This window comes from Lepidochelys olivacea (assembly GCF_965140295.1).
Source record: "Lepidochelys olivacea isolate rLepOli2 genome assembly, chromosome: 20".
In the NCBI taxonomy this organism is placed as follows: Eukaryota; Metazoa; Chordata; order Testudines; family Cheloniidae; genus Lepidochelys; species Lepidochelys olivacea.
This window is the reverse complement of record NC_140430.1, coordinates 963,781-987,141: the sequence shown is the minus strand read 5'-3', so window position 1 is coordinate 987,141 and position 23,361 is coordinate 963,781. Positions and strand designations below refer to the sequence as shown.

At 50.5% G+C, this 23,361-nt stretch overlaps 1 protein-coding gene and 1 long non-coding RNA gene across 2 annotated transcripts in view; one reads left to right on the top strand and one right to left on the bottom strand.

The window, feature by feature from the left end:
• Positions 1-2,540: 2,540 nt before the first annotated feature.
• FIGNL2 (fidgetin like 2) overlaps positions 2,541-23,361 on the top strand; it is a 51,208-nt gene continuing 30,387 nt past the window's right edge. The window contains exon 1 of the mRNA XM_084610447.1: positions 2,541-2,682. The gene's annotated coding sequence lies outside the window, so the exon portion shown is untranslated. The remainder of the gene's footprint in view (positions 2,683-23,361) is intronic.
• Positions 13,503-22,874, bottom strand: LOC311510818. Its single transcript, XR_014709147.1, has 3 exons — positions 22,646-22,874; positions 21,380-21,468; positions 13,503-13,711 (listed from the first exon to the last, which is right to left on the bottom strand). It is a non-coding gene; the product is annotated as an uncharacterized lncRNA (long non-coding RNA).

Below are 23,361 nucleotides of genomic sequence, written 5' to 3'. Positions count from 1 at the left end.
CTCCTTTTCCCTGAAGCCTCCACTCTCTTCCATCTCTAAAGATCTAGCCAAACAGGGCTGGCTGGTGCTGAGATGACATTAAAGGATCAGTTTCTTCTTTCCAGGCCTGTATCCGCCTACCTGGAGGAATAGTGTGTGTGTGCTGCAACACACCAGTTGGTCTAGGATAATTCTGTTCCTCTTCCAGCTTCTTAAGAGGAAAACATGTCATTATCCCAAGGAAATGAGAGAGGTCTTGGGTGTGGAAAACCTCATTGTGATCTGATTGTATTAAAATGGAAACTGATCTGGTGTAATAAAATAGAATAGGAGCTTGTGTGTTTTGTTACTGGGGGGAGGGGTGGGGGAAGAGTTAGAAGCCAAACACCAGGCACCTGCAAAGCATTCTGGATTGAAATTGACCCGCAGAAGGTGAATTGTTGGACAGGGAGAAGGGAGTGTATGTCGTCCCGTAGCCCCGCAGACTATGAAGAGGAGGGATGGAAAGATTACACAGGTTCTCAAACTTTTTCATAGAGTGGCTGATGTCTTAATCATAGTCACCTCCCATCAGCATATCATCTCTGGAGTAACTATGTTTTATTTTTGCACAGTAAAGTAATGGTGGGGAAGTATTCAAGGTATTTCTGGCTTCCTTTAACACGAGGTGGTAGATGGAGACAAGGAGACCTGGCCCCATGTAAGCAGCCAATTCTATGCAAACCACCGTCTCCTATTCTCTGGGAAAGAATATAGGCAATCCCAGAGCCACCTCAGCCAGACCTAGCCAGGCCATGGGCTGCTGCTGCCTTCTCAGGGGCTTGCTGCTGGCCTTTGTGTGTTGCTCCTGCAATGTAGGAGTGGAAGGGGAGGGAGGCCGAACAGGAGCAGAGTTGCTCCATGGGTGTATATGACACAGTTGCCTTCAGATGCTTTTAAAAAAACAACCCACCCAAAACAATCCTCTGCTATAATTTGGTCTTGAGAGCCGGTTGTCTTTTGTATGAAGCACATCTCCACCGCTCTAACTCTGTCCCTGGCCCATTTACATTAAATCGTTTAAATTCCTCCTCATTACGGACCCCCCTGAAGAACCCAGTGGCATTTTGGTCCCCCAGAAAATATAGTCCATGCTGAACGGCATCCCCCCCTCCTTCCTCAAGGGGGGCCACCCTCCCTGTGACTGCAGAAATGGACTCAAACTACAGAACGCCTCGTCAACCCAATCACCATAGCCTGGGGGATACGATTGTTTTAGGTGACGCGGCGTGAACAGCTGAAGCCATCAATGGGCTTGGACGTCTCACATTGCTGTTTTTAAGCCACACTGGAGAAGATTGAAAGGTGCATTTTAAAAAAAACAAAACCCTTTCCACGTTTCAGATGAAATCTCCCACGGTTGGGCTTTTCCTGAGGCCCAGAGAAATAGCCCCTGTCCTTGGTGGGTGGTGGTAAAAGGTTACTCTGCATCTCACCTCATGGTGTTTTTCCCCAGCCCCTATTCTGAGCCCCTCCCGTTCCTATAGGCCCACCCTACAGCTGTTGTTTGTTTGCATTTCAGTGGGCACGAGGGGTGCTTCTCTCCCTGAAGCCAAGGGCAAATCTCCCACGGCCTTTAATTCCAGCTCCTGGAGATGGTTGAGACTTGAGCCCTGGTTCTGGTGTGAACTTGGCATGGTCCCGGGGCTGCACCCTTTCTGCAGGGTCGGGACCTCAATTCCTTCTGTACTGGTGTAAATCAAATCACTGACCTGGAAGCACAGTCCCATTGGCTCCCGGGCTGGGTGCCTGAGTTCGGCCCAAACTCCACGGGGGGCAGGTTTTGAGCCATAGGTCCTGGCACTTGGGGTGCTGCCGCGCCCCCTGGCTTGGCATGGTCTCCCCCAGAGACAGGGTTTCCAGCTTGGTCTCAGCACCCGCACATTGTTCCGGCCTTTGGGGTGTGTTCTGGGGCGTCTCCCTGGGCACCAGAGAGCGTGCCCCCCCCCAGTTGTGTTAACCCAGAAACGTAGGGCTCCCCCGCCCCAGGAAAGGGGGGGAAGAACCAGATCACAGGGATGAGCCGCTGGAAGTGGCTGGCCGGAGGGATTTCCAGGGACTTGGGGGTGCCCAACCCCCCGCTTTGTGCTCTGGCTGATCTCAGCTCTTCTCGCCAGGCAGCCCCTGGGCCGGGAGGCCACAGCTGACGAGCTGAGCCAGGCAAGAGGCAGCGACTCGCGGCCCATTGGTCACTCCCCCCAGCCCCCGGCTGGCTGGGGGCGGGGGCGGGGGGGGGGGAATAGGGGGCTGGTCCAGTGTCGCAGGGGGCCCTGAGCTGTGGGGGGAGGACCCTGGGAGGAGGGGGCAGAGGGGGGATCCCTGGGGAGGGGGCTTGCGGGGGCGATCCCTGGGGAGGGGGCTTGCGGGGGCAGCGGGGGGGATCCCTGGGGAGGGGGCTTGCGGGGGGAGGAGGAGGCAGAGCCCGGGGCAGGGCAGGGAGGGGGCAGCACTGAGCAGGCTGCGCCCCCCCCCCCCTCCCCCGAGCTGCCCCAGCCCAGCCCAGCCCAGCCCCGCAGCTCCTGGCCGGAGCAGCCGCCGCAGCTGGCCCCGCATTGTCCCGGCGGCCGCAGGATGCCCAGCCCCGCACCGCCGCCCGCCGCCCCCCGGGCCCGCGGATTCGGTGCCTGCGCCGGGCTCCGATAGGGGTGAAGCCGGAATGAGGAGGTGAGTGGCCGCCCCTGGCACCGGGCCGGGGCCCGCAGGGGGAGGGTCGGGGGGCGCACGGGGGCCGGGGGGTTCAGGGTGGGGTCGGGGGGCGCACGGGGGTCGGGGGTTAGATGCACTCTCGGGCTTGCACAAGCAGGGGTTACACACTGTCAGGGTGTGGATGGGGGGGTCGCACAGGTCCGGGGAGCGAGTGGGGCGGGTGTGAGGTTTGGGGGCTTGCACGGCGGTCAGGGTGTGAATGGGAGGGACGCGCATTGCGGAGGGTTGCAGCAGCCAGGGTGCAGGATGCACTGGGGGTGTGTGTGTGTGTGTGGGGGGTGCATGGAGCCAGCGTAGCTCCGGGATGGGAGGGTTGGGAGGGGTCTCCAGGGGGGAGTGCACAGGGCTGTGGGGGGAATTGCTCAGGCTCAGGGTGCAGGATGCACTGGGGGGTGTGTGTGTGTGGGGGGGGGGTTGCATGGAGCCAGCGTAGCTCCGGGATGGGAGGGTTGGGAGGGGTCTCCAGGGGGGAGTGCACAGGGCTGTGGGGGGAATTGCTCAGGCTCAGGGTGCAGGTTGCACAAGCCTGGGCGTGCAAAGGGACGGGGGTGTTCAGGGCAGCTGCATGGGGCTGCAGAGGAGGGCCCGGGCGCACAGGGTCACAGTGCCTGGCTGGAGAGGTGGAGGCTGCCCAAGGAGGGGAGAGCTTGGGCGGGGGCTGTGTGTAGGGGCTGGCGTTGTGTTGGAGGCAGAGGGCCGGCAGGAGCTGAGTGTGTGTTGCGGCAGGGGGGTGCAGGGTCTGGGCGCATGGTAGATGAGGAGATGTGTCAGGTTTGGAGCCGGGGTCTTTGGGGCCATGGCTTGCGCTGGACCAGAGGTCAGAATTCGCGAGCGTGTTGGATGTTGGTTCTGGCAGAGTGATCTCTTCACCGAGAGCATCTCATCGGCACCCCCCGGTAACTAAAGGGGTTGCCCCCCCAACCCCCGATGGATTCTTTGGGGGTGGGGATGACTATATATTATACGTTCCATTAGCCTGGCCACTGTCACTGAAGGCCCAGCTGCCTCCGAGGCTGCAAGGGGTGCGGGGTGCATAATGTACTTCACATGCATTTCCTTCTAGTACCCTGGCGGGGGGGAGGGGGTTAGCTGTCTGCCGAATCTCACTGACCATTCACCGTGCTCCGACAGGACTGGGTGCGAAGAATATTGTCTGACATTTCTGTAGCATCTGTTATCTCATGGTCGCGGGGCTACAGAAACGCAGCCACCTCTGGGGTGAAGGGCATCTGTGAGACTGGTGCACAGGGCTTGCTCTTCAGCCCCTGTGGGAGGAGCGGGATTACATAAACACATCGGGAGACAAACCCCTAAAAGTGCTAATGGGATCTTTAATGTCTACACAGGGCAGGAAGAGTTTTGATGTTTACGTTCTTGTCCAAAAGATACTTAAGAAAATTAATGTTAATAAAGATAATTAGCACCTGGAACTTATTGCTTCATGAAGTCTCTGAGGCCAAAAAGTAGCAAGATTCAGAAAGGGACTGGAGATTTATCTGGATATCAGGACTATCTAGAGTTATAGTAGGTAATGCCAACAAAGTTGGAAAGGAAGAGTAAACCTCAGTTCCCTGTACCGTCCTCTGAAGGCCATGGTGCTGGCCCCTGGCAAAGCCAAGGTGCTTGGCTACATGGACATGGATGTGGTCAGGCTGGCAGTGCCAGTATTCCGGTTATTAATTGTCACCTGGCTGTCACCAGTGTGGATAAAGATCCAAAAACCAGCGTGTTTGCGTTTGGTACCTCCATGCAAAGGGAGTCGAAGCAGCAGATCCCAAAGCAGCGGGCTGCCAAGGAGTCTGGTATCTTTCACCAACTACCTGGCTGAACTATATATAAATGCATGTTGGAGCTGTGCTGTGGGGTGAGCGAAAAGAAGTGCTGGCCACACATTCCCCTTCATCCCAAACATAGGTGCTGGCGCTCCGGGTCTTGGGTGATGCTACACGCCCCTGGCTTGATGTGGTTTCCATTGTATGCAGGGTTTACAGTTTGGTTCCGTGGCTCTCAGCACCCCCGCCATACGAATTTCTCCAGCACCCCTGATCCCAAATATTCTGAGCTTCAGTGCAGCAAAAATTGCAGGATCTTCCTCCGCTGGCCGGTGTTTTTGTGTGTTTCATAGGCCTTCAGATGCCCTGGCTTGTACTCAGTGGTGAGTAGAAGGGTGGCCAATTGACAGAAGAGGGAAAGGGTCTAAATCAGGATTAGGCTCTGTGGGAGCCAGTATCCATGGAGGCCTGATGGTGTGGGGAGTAGGAGCCTAAAGAATGTTTGGTTGGTTGGTTAGCGGTTGTGTTGATAGCAGAACTGTGTATGGATTGTACAGAAACGTACCTGCTGCTCTCACATGTGTGCCAAGTAACCCTAGCTCCCCCACAGGGCTCTGATCATGGACTGTTATAGCTGAATCTCTGCTCAGAACATTCCCTCTCCCCTTCCCCCCATGGCCTCAGGGGTATGTATTCATGTCAATGCCCATGCATGACTCCTGTTAGTATGTACATGTGTACAGGGAGTGAATGGGTTCTGGAGCATGCTATAAATGTGTTTATTGGGTAGAGCAGAAGATCACGTACCTTCTAAGAACAACAACACATATGCCCTGCCTTTAATTGCCAAGCTAATCAGGCAGGCATGGGACAGCACTGGCCTATTAACATTTTGTAGAATTAAATTTCAATACAGTATTTTTTTAAAGCCAGGAATAGTTGTCTTTGATTCTTACTGGTTTTTGTTCCTTTTCCTGCTACAAGAAGACGACAATTATTTTATTTTACAGTGGTTTATTAAACAATAAGTTTAAAAAAAGAATGTCTCACAAAAAATGGTGTGTATATATATGTATATATTTAAATAAATGGTCAATTTCTTGGATCTTCTGCAGATCTTGTGTATTGACTTATGGGAGTAATAATTTTGCTTTGGCATGTGAGATATGAATTCTAAATAATAAATAATATCTCAATTTTTAGCCCAGATTGGAAGGATACAAATGTGCTCAACTAAATTTAGAACAAAAAAATCCCCCAACACTTAATGTAGTTAATTGAAGAAGGTTATTTTAAGCAGTACAGTTTTGGTGAAGAAAATGATTAAAATAACTAGGTTTGGCTCTATAATTGAATTATTGATTGTATGCATTTGTATTATGGAAGAACCTTGCCAGTTTCCTTCAAATCTTTCCACATTGTCAGGCCGATTGCTGGCCTTGAGTTTTTATGGATCGCTCTTTATGTGCTCGTCAAATGTTGACCGAGAGTTGGAAGGGGGAGTGGGTAGAATTTTGTTTTGTGTGGGTGCCAATGTGTAATTTATGTGGGTGTTTGTTCTCAGAGGTTTTTCTGAATTAAACATTTTGGCAGGGTAGAGATGCCATGGAGTTAAACATTTGTTTTAGATCTGGTTAACAGGAGTGTATGGAAATTTTCTTGTTGAGGGCTTTTTGGGTTAATGACTGGCACATATTGTATTGTATCCTTTGAAAATCCTTAGAATCCTGAAATAATGTAAACATGCAGGCCTGAAGTCCGCACTGATGTAAGAGGGTGAAACTTTACAGAAGTCAAAGGAGCTGTGCCCGTTTTCACCACTGATGGTTTTGTGAACGCTAATTATTGATGATGAAAATGCCCTATGTTAATACTTATTAGCTTTTTGCTGCTGATATCTGGAGTTTCTGTCAAAAGTTCCTTAAAAACGCCCATTGTTTTTATTATAAAAATGCATGAGATCCGATTTAGCAAAGGAGACATAGATCCTGGGGTGGGTTTTTGGTGTGGCTTAAGCCATGAAGGAGCAGAAAGCTGCTGTTCCTCTCTCACAATTAGTTTTCTTTTAACTCAGCTCCAGGGAACGGTTTAGCTAGCAGCCTTTGTTCTGCCTCCATTCTCCTTTAGAAGACCCTCTGCATTCTTTCCTTTTGCCATTATCATTTTGGTTAAACAGAAAGGCAAGTTGTGTACCATATGGATCATGTTAACAATTGCTTATCTGGAGCTGGTGTTTTCTCCCCTCTCCCCAATCTTTTTGCTTCTTTCAGACCTCTGAGTGAGGGTTTAATAGCATCTTCAATTTGAGGCAATCAGACCGCACCGTGGTGCCAGTTTGACAAGGGTTCTGTAAAACAGGAACAACCTCTCTCTCTCTCAATCTTTCTTTTGTCTTGTTTCCGAAGAAAGTTCATTTCCCATTTCTGCAGACATATAGCTTCTTCCATGTCACCAGCTGGAAGAGAATAAGCAAATTAAAACATGTGATTAGCACTAAAAATCCCCAAACAAGCCCTACAGAATATTTGGAAATAACCAAACTGTTTTGATTTAGCAGAGACCCTGGTGAGAAATAGCACAAATTCATGGGCTAGATTCCCACCGTTTAGTCAAGAAACTGCTTTCATGATGCGTGTAGTTCAAGAGCTGTCTTTCTCTGACCTCTCTACGTCCGGGAGTTTTGCTCGGAGGCGATGCTAATGATATTTTTCAGGTTTACCCTGGCTGAAATACGTATGCACACGGAGACCAAGGGTTTCAAAAGTGGAGACCTCAATTTGGGCTCCTAAATCCACATTTAGGCTCCTCAGTAAGTAGCTTGAAGGCTCCAACTTGTGACTATAACCCTCTTTTTACACTCTGCTCCTACTGAGCTCAGTACCATCCGACAATCAGGGCTGTTTATTTTAGGAGCCTAAAAATGGGTTTGGGTGGTTCACTTTGGCCCCTGTGATGGCCATTAGGTATAAATACTGCTACTGATTGATTTCCTTGAAGTAGAAGTAAACAAAAAGTCTCAACAAGGTGTTTGGCTGCAAAGTCTGTACTAAGTCTTAAAATAGCAAAGGTGGATCAGAACGAAGAAAAAATCTGCAGAGGATAAAGGCAACTTGCAAGGATGTGGCCTGCAATCCATTGTCTGTGCAAGTCTCTGGATACATGAAGATGTGCACAGTGTGTCTCACTCGCAATCCAGTTGTTTTGCGATAGCTTGACTCATTACAGTTGTCATTTGTAGAGCCCCACAGGCATGCATGGCAGTTCACCATCCCCAGGCAGCGTACAATCAGCTTGTCCTGTAATATGCTGAAATATTACTGTCTTTGAAACTGAAGTAAGATTTATATTGAAACACCCGCCGTCAACTTTCTTCACATGTGAAAGACACCACGGCTGGTTTTCAGCAGTTACAGATTACTGCCCCAGACCCTACTACTTCATTCTCCTGTACCCCACTTCACATTTCCTGCCTAGAAATTCCCATCTCCTGTAACTTAGTCCAAGATAATAACTGAAGCAGGTATTGTTTCTTGCGGTGAAGGCACCAGCTTGGGACTCTTATCACACCACTTCACTTAGGTGGGATCTGAGCTCGCTTGAAAATTGGGCCCTTAATTTTTCTGTGCCTCAGTTTTCTTTCTGTTAAAGAGAGAGACCAATACATCCCTACCTGGAATAGGTTCATGTGTTTGTCAGTTGCTCAGAAACCCTGGTGGGGGTGGGCATAGAAACTGCTCTAAAGACCGACCTGTAGAGCTGGGCCTTGCATATTCACAGTAATGATTGGGAGAGCCACTGCAGATTTTGCAAACTATCTGGTAAGTGAGCAAAAACGTTTGAAAATCTCCTATGTAGAATGATGCATCACAAAATGCCCTTCTGTTGTTTGCTTGGTGAAGTGCAGCTCAGGTGTTGTTATTTACGGCACCTTGTAGCAGGCCAGCAAACACACTGGGACTTATTTGGGGAAGACAAGAGTGTGTCAGCAACATGACTTCTCCAGTCCAGCGCTGTGCTGATACCTCGTGATGAAAACATAAGAGAAGGCCGCCAGGCACCTCTGTAGTGTAGTAAGCAAGGGTTATCTAGGCTCTGGGATTTTTTTATATCGTTTCCCTTTTATCCATTCCTACAATGAGTCTTAACCATCTGCCCATTTACTGTGTGTGTTTGTATCCTTTTCTGACACCACAGTACGTACATGTGTGTATGGATGGGTGTGTGTGTATTACACACGACTGAGGGTGCTTTCTGGGATGTAATAATTAGTGAGTTTCTATTAGAAGCCTCAGAATAACAGATCGCAATGTTGGTGAAATCCTGATTGGGATGCGACTTGTATTAGAGCTTCTCTTGAGGAGCTTGGTTCAGTGTTCAGTCTTTGGGTTGGAGGCAACAAGATCCCTGATTGCATCAATAATACAATAAAACTGCAGTTCCGACACACTGCTACTGAGGGCAGAAACGATCCGCTGCAGACTTCTGTGGTATAGCACTTGGTCAAACCCGGCTTGTTCCTATGCCAGATGTTTCTGGTTTCCAGAGCTTTAGGGCTTTACAAACCTCTGTTGTTCCTTCTCCCTCAACTTGAGGGAAATAGAGTTGTTAGGGGGAGAAAATGTCCTAATCCACAACTGGGGGTGGGGAAGTGTCATTTGAGCTGGGATTCTTCAATGGCAAGGCAGGGCGGCCCGGGGAGCCTGTATCCAGAGAAGGAGCCTGTAGCCACCCACTTATTAAGCCTGCCTGTCACGTCTCATCCATATTTTTGAAAAGCTCTAATGATTCCCTAGTTTGCAGCGGGGACTTGGAAATGTGACAGGGACGTTGGTCTGGGGTTCTCCTCAGGAAGGTCCTTTCAGATTTGGCCAAGTTACAAGCTTTTCAAGGATCATCACTTTGGCCCCTGTATTACATGCAATAGGAGCTTGTTGCTGAAATCACTCAGCTCTCCATCCGCACAGAGCATGCTCCCAGCATCCGGCTTAGGCAGCCACTCAAAACCGACCCTCCAAGGGGTGGGGGGGAACAGATGACATGGCTCCTCTTGGCCTGAGGAGGGTTCAGTGGGCTGGGAACCAGGTGGCGATTTGTCTTCAACTTTCCTCTTCTCGTGGCTGGTGTTCATGCTGTTCTGCGCAAGCTGGGCCCAACATCTTATCAGTGTCTCCTCCTTAGCCCAGGGTTCCCCCCCCCCAGTGCTGGGCCCATCGAGGATACTAGCCTGGTCCTGCTGCCGGCTCTTGTATCCAGTGTCTCTGCAGTGGACTACGAGGAACACAGGACTGGGTCAGACTCAGCTCAGCTGAGACCCGTGTGCGCTGCACCAGCTGCTTCAGAGGAAGGTGCCAGAAACTCACAGCAGGCAGATGTGGGGTCATCTGCCCCCACGCGTTCGGTCTCTAGCAGTTAGAGATCGGCTTAAACCCTGAAGCACGAGGTTTAATATCTCGTCTAAGATGTTTGTCAATATTAGCTGTTGCAACTCTGGCTATTCTTGTGTGAAAGTCCAATGTTCAGACCCTCCTGCTGCCGCACTCAGATAACTGGCTGAGCTCCACAGTGCGTAGATGCAGCGGAGATATGGGGGGCATTCTCCATAGGACGGGATCTGCTGAGGAGGAGACTCTTGCATCAACAATGGGGATATTGTGGGAAAAGACAGAGGAGAAGCTGTTGCTAGATGCTCAGAGGGAGTGGACGGGGAGTTAAGACAGAGGCAGCTTTGCATGCTGTGTGTGTGAAAGGAACGCCCGCAGGACCGATTTCACTCTTTGCGGTCTGGAGAAAAGTCCCATGTCCGTCCCCCACCCTCCCTGGGAATGAAGGGACTCTAAAACCAAATTCTCTTCAGTGTAAATATTGAGTGTGGGCAAACAGGCCGTGTCCGGGAAAGGCAGGGGGAGCACGGACTTTGTCTCGTGTGGATCTTTGTGCTTTGGAAAGCATGTCTGCTGCGAGTTCTCAATGGCTTTCCTTGCTGCTGCTGCTCGGGCTTGAGTCGGAGTGGCGCTGAGCACCCACTGCTTCCATTTACTTCGATGGGCACGGTGGATGCTCATCTTCTCTCAGGATCAGGGACCGTGTTCGTGGCTTGATGTGTTACTAACTGAAATATTCGTGTCCTTGTAGCGCAGAGGCCCCAGCTGAGATCCAAGCCGCCTCATGCTGCACAGACGTAGAATAAGTCCCTGTCCCTGACAGCTTGCATTCTAGATAGGCAAGACAGACAAAGGGTGGGAGGGCAAACAGAGGCAAAGTGACTGGCCCAAGTCCGCACAGCGAGTCAGTGGAAGAGCCTGGAATAGAGTCCGGGTCTGCTGTCTCCTGGTGCCCTGTCCGCCAGGCCATGTTCTCGCTGAGGGTAATTCTGTTGAGAACTCTAGCTTTGCTGGCCTAGATGTGCCTTTGTATACGGAAGTAGCTTCCTCGGGCTCTCTGCAGTGAGTCGTCCCAGTGATATTGCACCTGCCCTGCACCCCAGGCTGCCTGCCCAGCAGTGGGTTGATTTTAAGGCAGGGAACTGAGGCACAGAACAGGTAACGGCCAGATTCCCAAAGCACTTGGCCTCCAGATGCTTCAGCGGAAGATGCATGAAACCCTGCCTTAGGCAGCAGTGGGATAATCTGTCCAACTTTAGGTCTCCTCCACCCTTTAACTAGAGATTGGTTTGAACCTGGAAGCCTGAAGTTTAATTTCTCGTCCAAAATTTACATTAGCCTGAACCATGATAACTCTGGGCGTTCACGTTATCCAGAAATGTTCGGTCCCCCTTTGAATCCTGCTAAGTTCTTGGCTCAACCACATGGCACAGCAGAGAGTTCCCAGTTGCGTGAGGAAGTATTTCCGGTGGATTTAATTGGATGTCCCCGTGTGCTCGTGTTGGGAGGCAGGTTGGACAGAAGCTCCTGATCTGCCTTCTCTAGCCCTTCAGTGTTGTGTCCTGTCCCCACTGGTTTCCCCTCTAAGGTAACAATCCCTGTCTCTTCAGAAGAGAGTCTTTCCAAGCCCCTTATCATTCTCATCACCCTTCTCTGGCCCCCTCAGTTCTGCGGTGTCCTTTCCATCCGTTGGAACACAACGTTCCGGATGGAGCCAATCTCTGATTTACATAGTGACATTATAACAGCTTCTGTCACGATCGCCATCCCTTGCGTGACGCGCCCTGACTCTTCGTGCTTTGGCCGCAGCAGCGAGTTGAACCGAGAGTTTCATTCAGCTGGGGAATCGCGCTGAATCGCCAACGCTCCATCCTGCAGCGCCTCACCGAAGTATTTTTGGCACAGGCTGCTGATGTGGCTTTGGGCCAGTCCCTTAGTCTCAGTTCCCCATCTGTGCAGTGGGGATAATGGCACAGGGGCATGGGGAGGATAAATGCATTAAAGATTTGTGAGGTACTCAGCTGCTACGGTGATGTGGGCCAGCGAAGTACCTAAAACACAGAGAGAGATTTCTGGGCTATCTCCCACCATACTGAAGAAGACTGATTAGATGATTGTGAATTTTTCTCTTCTCATTCTCAGTTCTGTAGTTCTAAGGAATCCCCACACCCCAACACGCAGTGAAAGGCCGATCTGAGTGCTGGGGTACTGTAGATGGTACGCAGTGTTTCTTAGGGCCCAGTACCTGTTAGGCTGAAAGATCAGCAATTCTGCCAGATCTTTCTGGCGTTCTAACAGCTTCCACTTCCACCCTCTGTGTGCGATTGCACGGGGTACGGGTCAGGGGAGCTGATGGAATGCGGCAGAGGTGAAAGCTGGATTGGACTGCAAACCTGGCACAGCAAAGCATGAGTCCCCTTATGCGTGTGGGGGGCGAGAACGTGAATTGCAGGGTCGGATCTCCATTTTTGGAGGATTTTACTAGAAGTCCACATTGTTCCAGCTCATCATTTCAAGTGTTGATCATCAAACCTTCCTCAGTAGTCAGCATGGTGATGAGAGACCCTGGTCAGACCCTCCAGTGTTGTAACTCAGCCTCACACTGTTGAAGTCAATGAATCTATGCTTGTTTACCCCAGCTGAGGATCTGACCCCTTTTCCCCTCCCATCCCCCTTAACAGGGCTTTAAAGTTACAGCCAGCTCCAAGCTTCAGAGTTTATTTTGCTGTGTAACAAGGGTGTTGTAAAGTCCTCCACCTGGCCTTGGGGCCTGTCCTCAGCTGTAGTTAATGTTCGTTAAACTGTACAGAACAATTTTTCCTCCAATAGTGCCAGCCCTGTGTTGCTTATCAGAAACTCCTGATCTTTATGGGGATCCTAATAAACCCATCCAAGGCCTAACAAACACTGCTGAATTATAGGCTAGATCAGGAAGAGACACAAATTTAAATATTGTCTCCCTTCTTCCGCTCCCACCCTCCCCCACAGCAAAAAAATAAAAAAAATACAGCCATTCCCTTAAGTAACCAGATAATGGAACTAAATATTGACACACGTCTTATTATTAAATTATGGCAGTGCCTAGTATTGTTTGTATTGGGGAACAAAAAGATAGTGGCTTCCATAAAGAGTTGACATCCTAGCAGAGGCCCCAGCTGAGACTGGAGCCCTTTGTGCAAGGTGCTGTACAAACACAGTGGGTTTTGCTTTACTCAGATAAAAGGGGAGGGTTTATAAAGACCGGGTGAGCTGTCATGTCTAAGATTCTCATGTCAACAAGGTACGTTGTACTTTAGCACAACTAAGCCCGTGCTAAATACAACTAGCCGTTGACGATGTGCTAGTTAATCAATTCTGAAAAACCCACCTTTTATGCTAGCCCAGGTAGGCTCCTAGTAAGCGACAGCCCTTGCAATGTAAATAGACAAGGGGTAAGAGGAGAAACAGAGGCACAGAGAGGGGAAAGGCCCAAGGTCACCCAGCAAGTCAGTAGTAGAGCTGGGACTGGAACCTAAGTGTCCCAACTCTCAGCCCAAGGAATGACCCACTAAACAGTATTTGCAGGCTCCCCCCTCGCAAAAAAAAAAAAAAAGTCTCTGAAAAACAGTCTGTTAGCTGCCAAATTATTTAATCTGTTGCTGGGATGCAGCTGCCTTCAGCTACTTGGACTGTTCTGTTCGTGGCCGCGTTTCCTCGTAAGCTGAACAATATAGACCTCGATAACCTGCCTGCCCAAGTGGACTCTTCAGCTGGTTTCCTTCTTTTGGGGGTGGGGTTCTTGCCAGGCAGGGATAGCTGTCTTCTGGGCTCTCATCCTGGGTTCTAACGCTGAGCCTTTTAAAGGAAAAAAGAGATTTAGCCAGTGAGCCTGTGGTAAAAAGGTATGTGATTGATTTCTGGCCTTAAAGGGACCATGATGGGTTCGTAAGCCTACCCCCTGCTCTGTCTGACCTTTTTCATGATAGGTCTGTTTGTAAACTCCATGTACCCCATGCACTGTGCAGCTCTCTTTAATGACAAACCAAGTGCTACCAACCTAGCTAGCATAGGCAACCCACCCTACAATGACGGAGTGGAGAGGGCTGCATCCCGGAGCTCACAGCCGTCATGAGCAAAGTACTCAACGGCATGCTAGAATCCCGATTCCTTAGCGAGCAGGATGAGATGGGAGCAACTGTACAGCATTGATGGGAAGAGGGAAGCGATTTCCATTGTAAAGAGGTATAGGAAATGGACGTGATTAAACCTGATTGAGTGAATGATAAAGCCCTACCGTGGTGATGCCCCGTTCATAGTGCAGAGTTGGATCGGAATGTGTTGGTTTTAGCTGCTTGTGTCTTCGCAAAAGTCTTTTATGTGTGTGTTAAAAAATCCTTGCATAGAAAAGGAGAATTGAAAGGATGGGGGTGCAAAGTGGGCAGCAGTGCCTGTGTCGGGGGAGGATGCGTCTATACATAGTGGTAAAGGCTAGAGATTCATTGGACGCTATGCAGACACAGAATGACAATTGACAGATAAGTTGGGGGTGGGGTGGGGGGAGGGAATCTATGCAGTCCTTGACTGCTGGCTAGACTCCTGATGCTTTGGTGAGTGGGATAACGGAGGAGTAATTGATGGCACCAGGACTAATGGTTGCAGAAATGTGTAATGAAAGGCCAGGGGTGATGCGCTCCTAACCTGGGCTGTGTACTGGAGATTGCAGAGGTTGTGTGTGTTTTGAAGGTGATGGCCTGCGAGTCACACCGCTCTGCTCAGAGGATCTCTGTCAGCCAATGGGCAGCTCAGATCTCGGCAGTCTTGTGCCTCATTGCAATTCGGGCTGGGAATGTCCTGCTATGTCAGAGCTGGGTTACGTTGCTCTGGGCTTGATTCTCTGCCTCATAAATAAGGGGCCCAATCTTCTGTTGCCCTGTACCTTGTGTCATCACTGACCCCATGAGGAATGTTGACACCCACGGGTGTAAACGGTACAGGGAGAATCAGGCCCCCCGTGTACTGTGACATCAGCATTAAACGTAACAAACCGAGCAGATGGGAAAATGCCAAACTACCACTTGGAACGATGCAAAAATGTTCATGTTGTTCCGCATTTCTCATGTTGGAGGTAAACAAAGAGGCTTTGTGCTTTGCTGGGTTGTGCTTGCCATCGCATAGTGCAGCGGGATCCAGGTGCCCCACGCTTGCTCTGGCATCCCCTACTAAAAGAATACGGGTCTCTCTTTGGGGGCTGGTCTGTGTAAGAGAATCAGAGTCTACTATGGCTTAGTTCAAGCATTAGAACCTTATGCATTTAGCCCCAGAGTTCCCTGGGTTCAAACTCTGCGCGAGTCAAGTGTTGGGGTGGGGGGCATTGCACTGTGTTTATCACTCATCCACAGGTGCGTGCATGTGTAATAACACAACACGTACTGCCTGTGTCATTTCTGGATCTCAAAGCACCTTACGAAGGGAAACAGCGGGAACGATTTCAGATTTGCCGAGCATCCCCTGTTGGTGAGAAGGTGCTGAATGGAACTCTCTGCTTTCTGGTCTAGGCCGCGCAGGACCGGAATGATAGACTCCAAAGTGGGGGGGATTTGGGAAGAACACCAAAAACATAATGGTTGGGAGAAAGGACATCTCCCATGGAAACGGCAATTACTGAATGCATTTAGCTTGGTTAAGGTTGGGGTGGGGGTGAAAACTGTCAGGAAGCCCTGGAAGGGTGTGTGACCTACACCCTTCCAGTGGCCAATGCAGAGGTGGCTACTGCCAGTTAGCAGAGCGACTCCATTTGCTCAAGAGCTAGCGGCTCCCTGCTTTTAGAGCAAGAGGTCTTTGGGGAGCCTGCCAAGCCAAGATGGGAGGCTGAGGCATGAACATCATGGAGGGAGGATATGTGGGGTTGTATGACCAGGAGCCAGGGGATGCAATTAAGCGGAGGGCAATGTAGGCCGGCTCTGGCGGGGCAGAGTGTCGTAAGGATGGAGTGGTGTCCCAAGGGAATGGAAGTGGAGTGGAGCAAGCACTGCACACTCGGCGGCTGGGGTCGCAGTCTGCAGTGGTGAGGAATGGGGTAGGAGCCTGAGAACTCCTTCCCCTCGGACATGGTGTGAGTGGCCCCGTGCGTTCGACAGAACAGTGAGACTCATGCTTCTCCTTTTGGAGCCTCGGGAAGGCCTGGCAGACTGAGCGCCACACCAGTGGGGCTCTCTGTGGGCGGTAAGGAGGGAAAGGCTTCCAGTCTCGGGGGTGCGGATGGAACTGGGCCCTGACCTTCCAGGAGCTGAGCTGTGGCCTGAAGGGGCCCAGTACCAGCACTTGGGAAATAAAAACAATGAAACCCTTGAAACCAGAACCAGAGGCTGGGTGCGCTTTTCATTGGAAAGGGAGAGAATAAAATATAATAAATCAGAATAAAAAATAAAAACTGGAAGCGACAGAGAAGGGGGTGGGGGAACTGCAGGGAGCCCTGGTCAGTGCACATTCTTATAGCGCAGTATCCTCCCCCTGGGATGTGCTCAGCTCCGCTCAGCAGCGTCACTCCCCTGCTTCCCCTCTGCGCTGCTCCCCCGTCTTCCCTGCAGCATCCCCCGGGCTCCCCCGCTCTTCCCTCCTCCCTGGGAGCGCTGAATTGGCCGCGCATTACAGCCATAAATCTGCTAAAATAACATGCCACAGGGGCTCATGAATAGGTTGAACTTTGCTAAACCTCTTCATGCTCGTTTATCACGTGGCGAACGGGGAGGATAGAACCACCCTTGATGTCATCTCTCTCTCCCTCCCTGATACCTCTCCTGGGAACCTGTCTGGGCCAGAGCCCTGATGTCCAAGGTGAGTAAATGACATGGAATGGGGGAACTTTACTCCCTGGATGGATTTCTAGTCACCTGAGAAGACATTAGATGCTCAGGCCTTAGCATCATCCAAAGAGGGGGCTGTTGCTATGAGAGGCTCAGTCCAGACTCAAATCAAGGCGTGGAATATAGAAAGGGTGTTGGGAGAAGGCGCCGGGGCTATTAAATTGCAGAGAGATGATCTAGGGAAGATCTGTGGCTCCAAATACCTCTGAACGTTAGGAAAGTTTGGATCTGGGCCTGCTCTACTCATCTGGCTGCATTTTAAATAAGTTTAGCTAATCGGTGATGACCGGGGCAGCCTGCTAAGGAGCAGAGGTGGTGGCATCAGCTCTCCTGGACAAGGTCTGACCAGGATGGTTCTGGTGTGATAAAACCCCATGTGCCTGGTTAAGCCTGCTTGGCCCGTGCTGAAGTCTTCACCGACCTCCGGATGAGCTGGAAACGGGAGCTGTGCAAGCGGAGCGTAGGCTGTCTGTGTCGCAGGGCAATGTGTAAGGATCATGGCTCTTTGTGTGGATGTAACACGCCTGGCACCTCTTCCAGGGTCCTGGGAGCCTGGTTGTCAAAGGTGGGTATGGGTCTCAGATTGCACATTCAAAGGGTTGGGGAGTGCGGATCTAGGGCCTGGGTGGGGGAAGGTCGGAGTCTGGAGGGGGGTTTTCCCAGTCAGACCAGAAGGAAAGCTAGCAGATTACAGTCTCTTTTTCTCCCCCCTGCAACTACTAGTGACCTCAGCAGGACCGTGTGACGGGGGACTGTAGCAGCGGGAGGAACTCCATCAGTCCAAGAGCTCCAAGCCATTAATGAGATCAGCACACTGTGCGTCAGGCAGCGGATTCACCAGCGATGCTCCCTCTGTCTCCCTCCTGACCTCCCTGGCTACGGGCAGGAGAGGAGATGGGCCAGGGTCCAGCATCTTGTCCTGGCAGTGGGACGTTCTCCATCTGTTTTGTTCAAGTGTCCCTGTGTCCCAGGGTGTGTCTGTGCTGCAAGACCCACCTGAGCAAGCTTTAATCGAGCAGGCTTGGGGGCCGGAGCAGCGAAACCACAGCAGTGTGAGCTTCAGTGTGGGCTGGCTGCCCGAGCAATTACTCAGTGGCCCATGCCCACGCCGAAGTTCCTGCTCCCCTGGCTCCAGTACCCAGCCGGCGAGGTTAAAGCTAGCTCATGTGTGTCTACACGAGCTGCAGTGACATCCAAGCCCCATGATTGCTGCGTGGGCTTACCATTAGCATCGCCAACGCCACGTTCTCCTGATGCCTAGAAGGTCAGATTCGGCATCTCTCCACTCCCAGCTTACCATCCCCTTCCAGTATCACTTCCCCGGCCACGTTGAGGTTTCCCTGTTGGTGCTTGTTCATCGACCTTTTCGTGCCCAAATGTGTCCCAGAATCCTTTGCATTGGTGCACGTTTCTGAGGCATGTGGGAATGGTATGAACTGAGCAGAGGTGGGGCAGGGTCCAGTGAGCAGGAATTCCACAGGTAGAGTGAAGAGACAAAAGTGCCCACCCAAGATCATGCACTGAGTCTGCAGCAGAGATGGGTGTCGAACCAGGAGTCCTCACTCCCAACCTTGCTACTTTAGCCACACGACCATCTTTGCCTGTCCTGCAGGGGAAGCCCTATCATTTGGTGTCATCCCCAGGAGAATGGTGTTTTATATATAGAGGCTAGTTTCCTTCTGGTTGTCCATGCCGTGAGGTACAGCGAGCGTGGTAATGCCCCAGGCTCTGTATTGGTGGTAGGAGGCTAGTTTGCGCATAATCTGCTTGGCATCATCATAACCTGTGCCCTGAGCAGCATGAGCCATGGGGCAAGATTCATCTCTTAATTTCACTGGTGTAAATCCGGAGTAACTCCGTGGAAGTTAGTTGGATTTACAGTAATGTAACCGGGCTGTGGCCTGGTAGCTGGTGGTTATTCTGTGTGTGCTGGGTATGTTTTCCAGAAATAATGTGATTATGTATCTGACCTTGGGCTATTCGCATCCTCCTCTTACAAGGTGATTACTTTTTAATGAGCAGCTGCTGAAAAGAGAGGAAAATTAATTATTTCTGCCTTAAGATTAGCTCTGGGAGACTAGAATAGCTCTGGCCCAATCAATAGCATCTTGCCAGTTGGACGGAGCCGCGCAGCCCTGCAGGGCACTGTGGGGTGCGGTATAGATTTTCCATGGCACTGGGAAAGGGAGGCTGCTGTGGCCCTATGGGGAAGTGCGTGAGTCAGAGGAGGTTGTCTCACCTATATTTGTGTGGTGTAAGGTCTGGAGTTTGGAGTCAGAACAGAGGCTTTGCTGGTGCTGCACTGTATATTCTCATGGAAGCCCACAGCAAAGGAAGGGGAAGGCAGCTGGTGCTACTACTGGCAAACGTTACCTTTTCCCGATACAGAAATCTCAGCATTCATGCGTGCAGTTTGCAGCACAAGCTGCAGTGAGCCCCAGTCGTGGTCTGTTTTGGGGGAATACCGCCTATTCCACTAGAAAAGGGGGGTATTTATTGTCTTACATCAGTGTTAGGGTGCAGTATAAAACCCTAGGGTAAGTGGACTATAGTAGTACCTAGAATCCTTGATCGGGTTTGCCCCATAATGCGGGGAGCTGCACAGATGTGTGGTAAATGACAGTCCCTGCTCCAAAGAACATACAGTCTAAAAGGACGATTTTACATTTACCGGTGGGGGCACCGGGCTGGCAGCTGGAACTCCTGGGTCCCGTTCCTGCCTCTGCTGCTCATGGACAGTAACAGTTATATTGATGCAATGCAGAGCTCCAAGCTTAGCAGAACGCAAGCCGAGAATGAAGTGCCGCCGTTTTGAAATCGAGCCCGTTCTAGTGCTGAAGTGAAGGCAGAAGCCGTAAACAGCATGTGGGTGGGTGTGGGGTGAGAGAGGAAAGCTCAAAGGGTCTTGTAGAGACCGTTCTATGCTCTAAGATACCCCATAGCAAGGAAGAGCGTTAAGTGTTGGGAAGCTCAAGGAGTCATGATTCTTCATGCTCTGTGTGACTTGTGGTCAGATTTTCTAAAGAGCTTGGTTTCCAAGTACGCAGCGCTACCAACTTGATTTCATCGCGAGTCTTGCAATATTTAATGGCTTTGCTTAAAGCCCCAACTGTTGAAATCAGGAGATTGCATTAGAATCTCAATTTTCATTTTTAACAAAAGTTTCTAGCTCTTGTAGTTGCAGAGAAAAGCTTGAAAATGAGAAAGAAAAGCTTGAAAATGAGAAACAAATACATCCTAAAGGCACAGAAACCTGAAAGCGTCTCAGAAGAACCACTGATTTTAAAAAAAAAAATCTCATTTGGGATCTGACCAATGATTTTTTGAACACTTGACAGCACCAAATACCCAGTGTTCATGAATGACATTGCAATACTTTGGGCCAGATTTTCACAAAAGCTCAGCCCCCCAATGCACAGAGCTCTCATGAAAAATCTGGCCACTTCTTTTGATGCCTAATGAGGAGCAATGGGAGTGCTGAGTACATCTGGAAAATTATGTGCCTCAGTTTCCCCAGTCTGTAAAATGGGAGTGGAAAAACAGCTTGGAGATCCTCAAACAGTAACTGGTGTGTAAATTCAAAAGGAGATGATTCTAGTGAATGGCATGGAAAAGCCATTTGCGAATGGAGTGCTGCGGGGATCCCAGCTTTTCAGGCAGCCAGGGTGGCCTGCAGAAAAGAAAGATAGTCAGAAGGCTGGTGGGGAACCAAGGGATCTTGGAGAGGCCCAACACCTCCCAGAGGGAACTCATTACACTCTGCAAGGCTGCTGATGGGAGAGGCCGCAGGTGACACTACCGGGGCCTGAACCGCTGAGGTGACAAGTGCCCTCAACATCCCCTGGAGTTGGAAGGAGTCCTGGTCTCTAGCACCTGGCAGGATCTAGGCCCCAAGCCAGCCATATGTCCCAGCATTTCTCAGTGTGCGGCACGCCCCCCTGGGGTGAGCACAAAGGATTCACTGGGGGACATGGAGGATCCATGAGCTGAGGTGAGTTAACATTTACCGGCGTGTCGGGGGGGGATTGTTTTCATTTTCCTGAAGGGGGGGCTCAGTTTTCAAACACTCAGGAGACGCTGCTCTGACCCACCTGGGCAGACCAAGCTCTGGGGTTGTACGGTGCCGAGCAGTGGGGCCCTAGTCAGAGGCTGGGTCCTTGGTCCATGGCGCTACCGCACGATGAGTAAAACACAATTTCTCTAGCTAGAATACTTGTCTGGCCCCCATCATCACGGTACCTGAGTGCCTCACAGTCTTTAATGTGCTTCTCTTCACAACCCCCCTGTGGCCCAGGGCCAGGCTGTTATCCCCCTGGCACACGTGGGGCACAGAGACTAAGCAGCTTGCCCAGGGTCACATGGGAAGTCAGCAGCAGAGCAAAGAATTGAATTTGAAATTATCAGAAACATTTTCAGTGACACAGACTCCTTCATCCCCCTCTCTCTGATCTAACCCTTGTGCAGCACCATTGCCTGTTGCATCCATGGCCATAATATATCCGGGCATTACTGTGTGATATCTAAGGGACTTACGCCAGGGATGTATTTATCCATGTAGACTTGGAGCTTGTTTAGGCTAGGGAAATTAGCACCAGTCTAATTAACGTGAGTGCATTAGTGCAAGTGGCTCCATCTTGTGCCAGTGTCATGAATTGCTTACCTTAGGAGTCAGATAGCAGGGGGTGTGACAGAAACGTATCGAATGCTAACTGGGCTGGAGCTTCTGTTCTCCCTGTCCTGTAATACAAGCTGAAGGAGACACTCCATGAAATTTAAAAGGTGAAGAAATTCAGAATGGATTAAATCCAGTATGTTTTCACACTTGGAATTAGACTGTGGAACTCACTGCTGCAGGAGGTCACTGGGGACCAGAACGTAACAAGATTCCAAGATGGACTGGACATTAATATGGCTATTGAGGGAAATCCAGAGTTACCATAATTAATAACAACCCATTTTGCAGAAGGGATATTGACTCTCCTGCTTCAGGGCTTAAACCAATGTCTCCTGATTAGGGAGCAGAATGAGCCCTAATGTAGGGGGCAGAATATCCCACATTTGCATCCTGCCCAGTTCTTACACTTTCCTCTGAAGCCTCTGGTGCTGCCCACTGTGGGAGACAGGATACGGGACTAGATGGACCTGGGGTTTGATCCCGTCTGGCAGGTCCCATGTTTCTGTTTGCACTGGCTGTAGCTGCCCTGGTTTAAAAGAGCCCGAGTGTTGAAAGGGACTCAGCGTGTTCATGCTTTGGAGCAGGGGCACTGTCCCTTCATTGCATGTGTGTGCAGCAGCTCGCTCAATGGGGCTCTGAGTCCCAGACTTGAAACCTCTAGGAGCTACTGCAGTATTAATAGTGAATTCGGTTATGTATAAACCCTTGTCTTCTACCACCCACCCTCCCACCAGAATAAAAGATTTTGGCACAACACCGTGTGACAGGTGAAAGAGCTACTCGAGAAAAGCTTGCTCTCATTTGACACAGGAAATCTGTGCGGGTTTCTAACAGGATCAATAATCCATCCTATAAGGCATGTGGCTTCATCGCTCTGTTTGCCGCCCCCCTACCCTCCATTCCGCACACCCCCTCCACACCCCCAAGCCTTGCCTATTCTTTCCCTGTATTAGCCTTTGGGCTTTGTTAGTTGCAGGTTGAGTGGTTCAAATGTGTTAATTCCCTCCCTTGGGGCTCTGTCCAGTGTTTGTAAATTCCCAGAGACGGGTTGTCATTGGCCCGCACAGCACAATGAATACGCAGAGCGGGCTGCTGCGCCGGGTCCTGCGATCCAAGCGGCTGCTTGTTAATTCGTTAGAATAACAGGGCTGCAAACAGCTCCCTCCCCCTCAGCCCCGAAAACTTTGTTAGGACTGATGGGGACTTTCCTCTCACATCCTCCAGAGTGAATTCTCCACCTACTGACTGTACCTTTACATGGTGCATGTTGCCTTTTGAATATCCCACACGCTTTGCTGGGCACCAGTCCCTGAGCTTTTAGTGGCAGGAGGAATCGTGGGCAGCTCATCGAGTGATACGGTTGTCGTCTGGGTCTCGAGAATATCTCTTGATCTGGCAGATTCCAAGGTTGCGGGGGGGCTTGGTTGTTGTTTAATAGGGTAAACCCAGCCCAGAGCGGTGAATGGATTCTCTGAGCCATCAGAGGCCCTGTCTGCATTAAGGAAATTCGCGTGGGCAGAGCCCCACTGCTATGCCTACCACGTTGCAAAGCTGTACGGTGGCCGTGCTGCATAGGTGCATAGCTGGGCAGCTTCCCCCTCCCTGTCACATACCAAACTGAGCTGCGTCAGTGTGAGGAGCCCCTTTGTGCTTGTCTGTCTGCATTTGGGGGCGTCCCTGGTGTGATTCCAAGGCTGTCGTGACAACGGCACAAATTTCCTTAATGAGGGCAGTAGAGCTGGTCACAATTTTATGTTAAATGCTTTTGTCTGTGAAAATTGGCTTTGTTGTCCAAACAGAAATGTCTGTGGGAAATCTCCACTTTCAGTCAATGTTTAGGGGCGGTTAATAGAAAAACAGAAACCCTTGTGGTCCCTTCTAACCCTATGATTTCTATGAGCATTTTTTTAATGTTGCTGTATTTTTTTACTTTATTTGTTCAGGTTTTTGGCAACTGAAGGATTTTG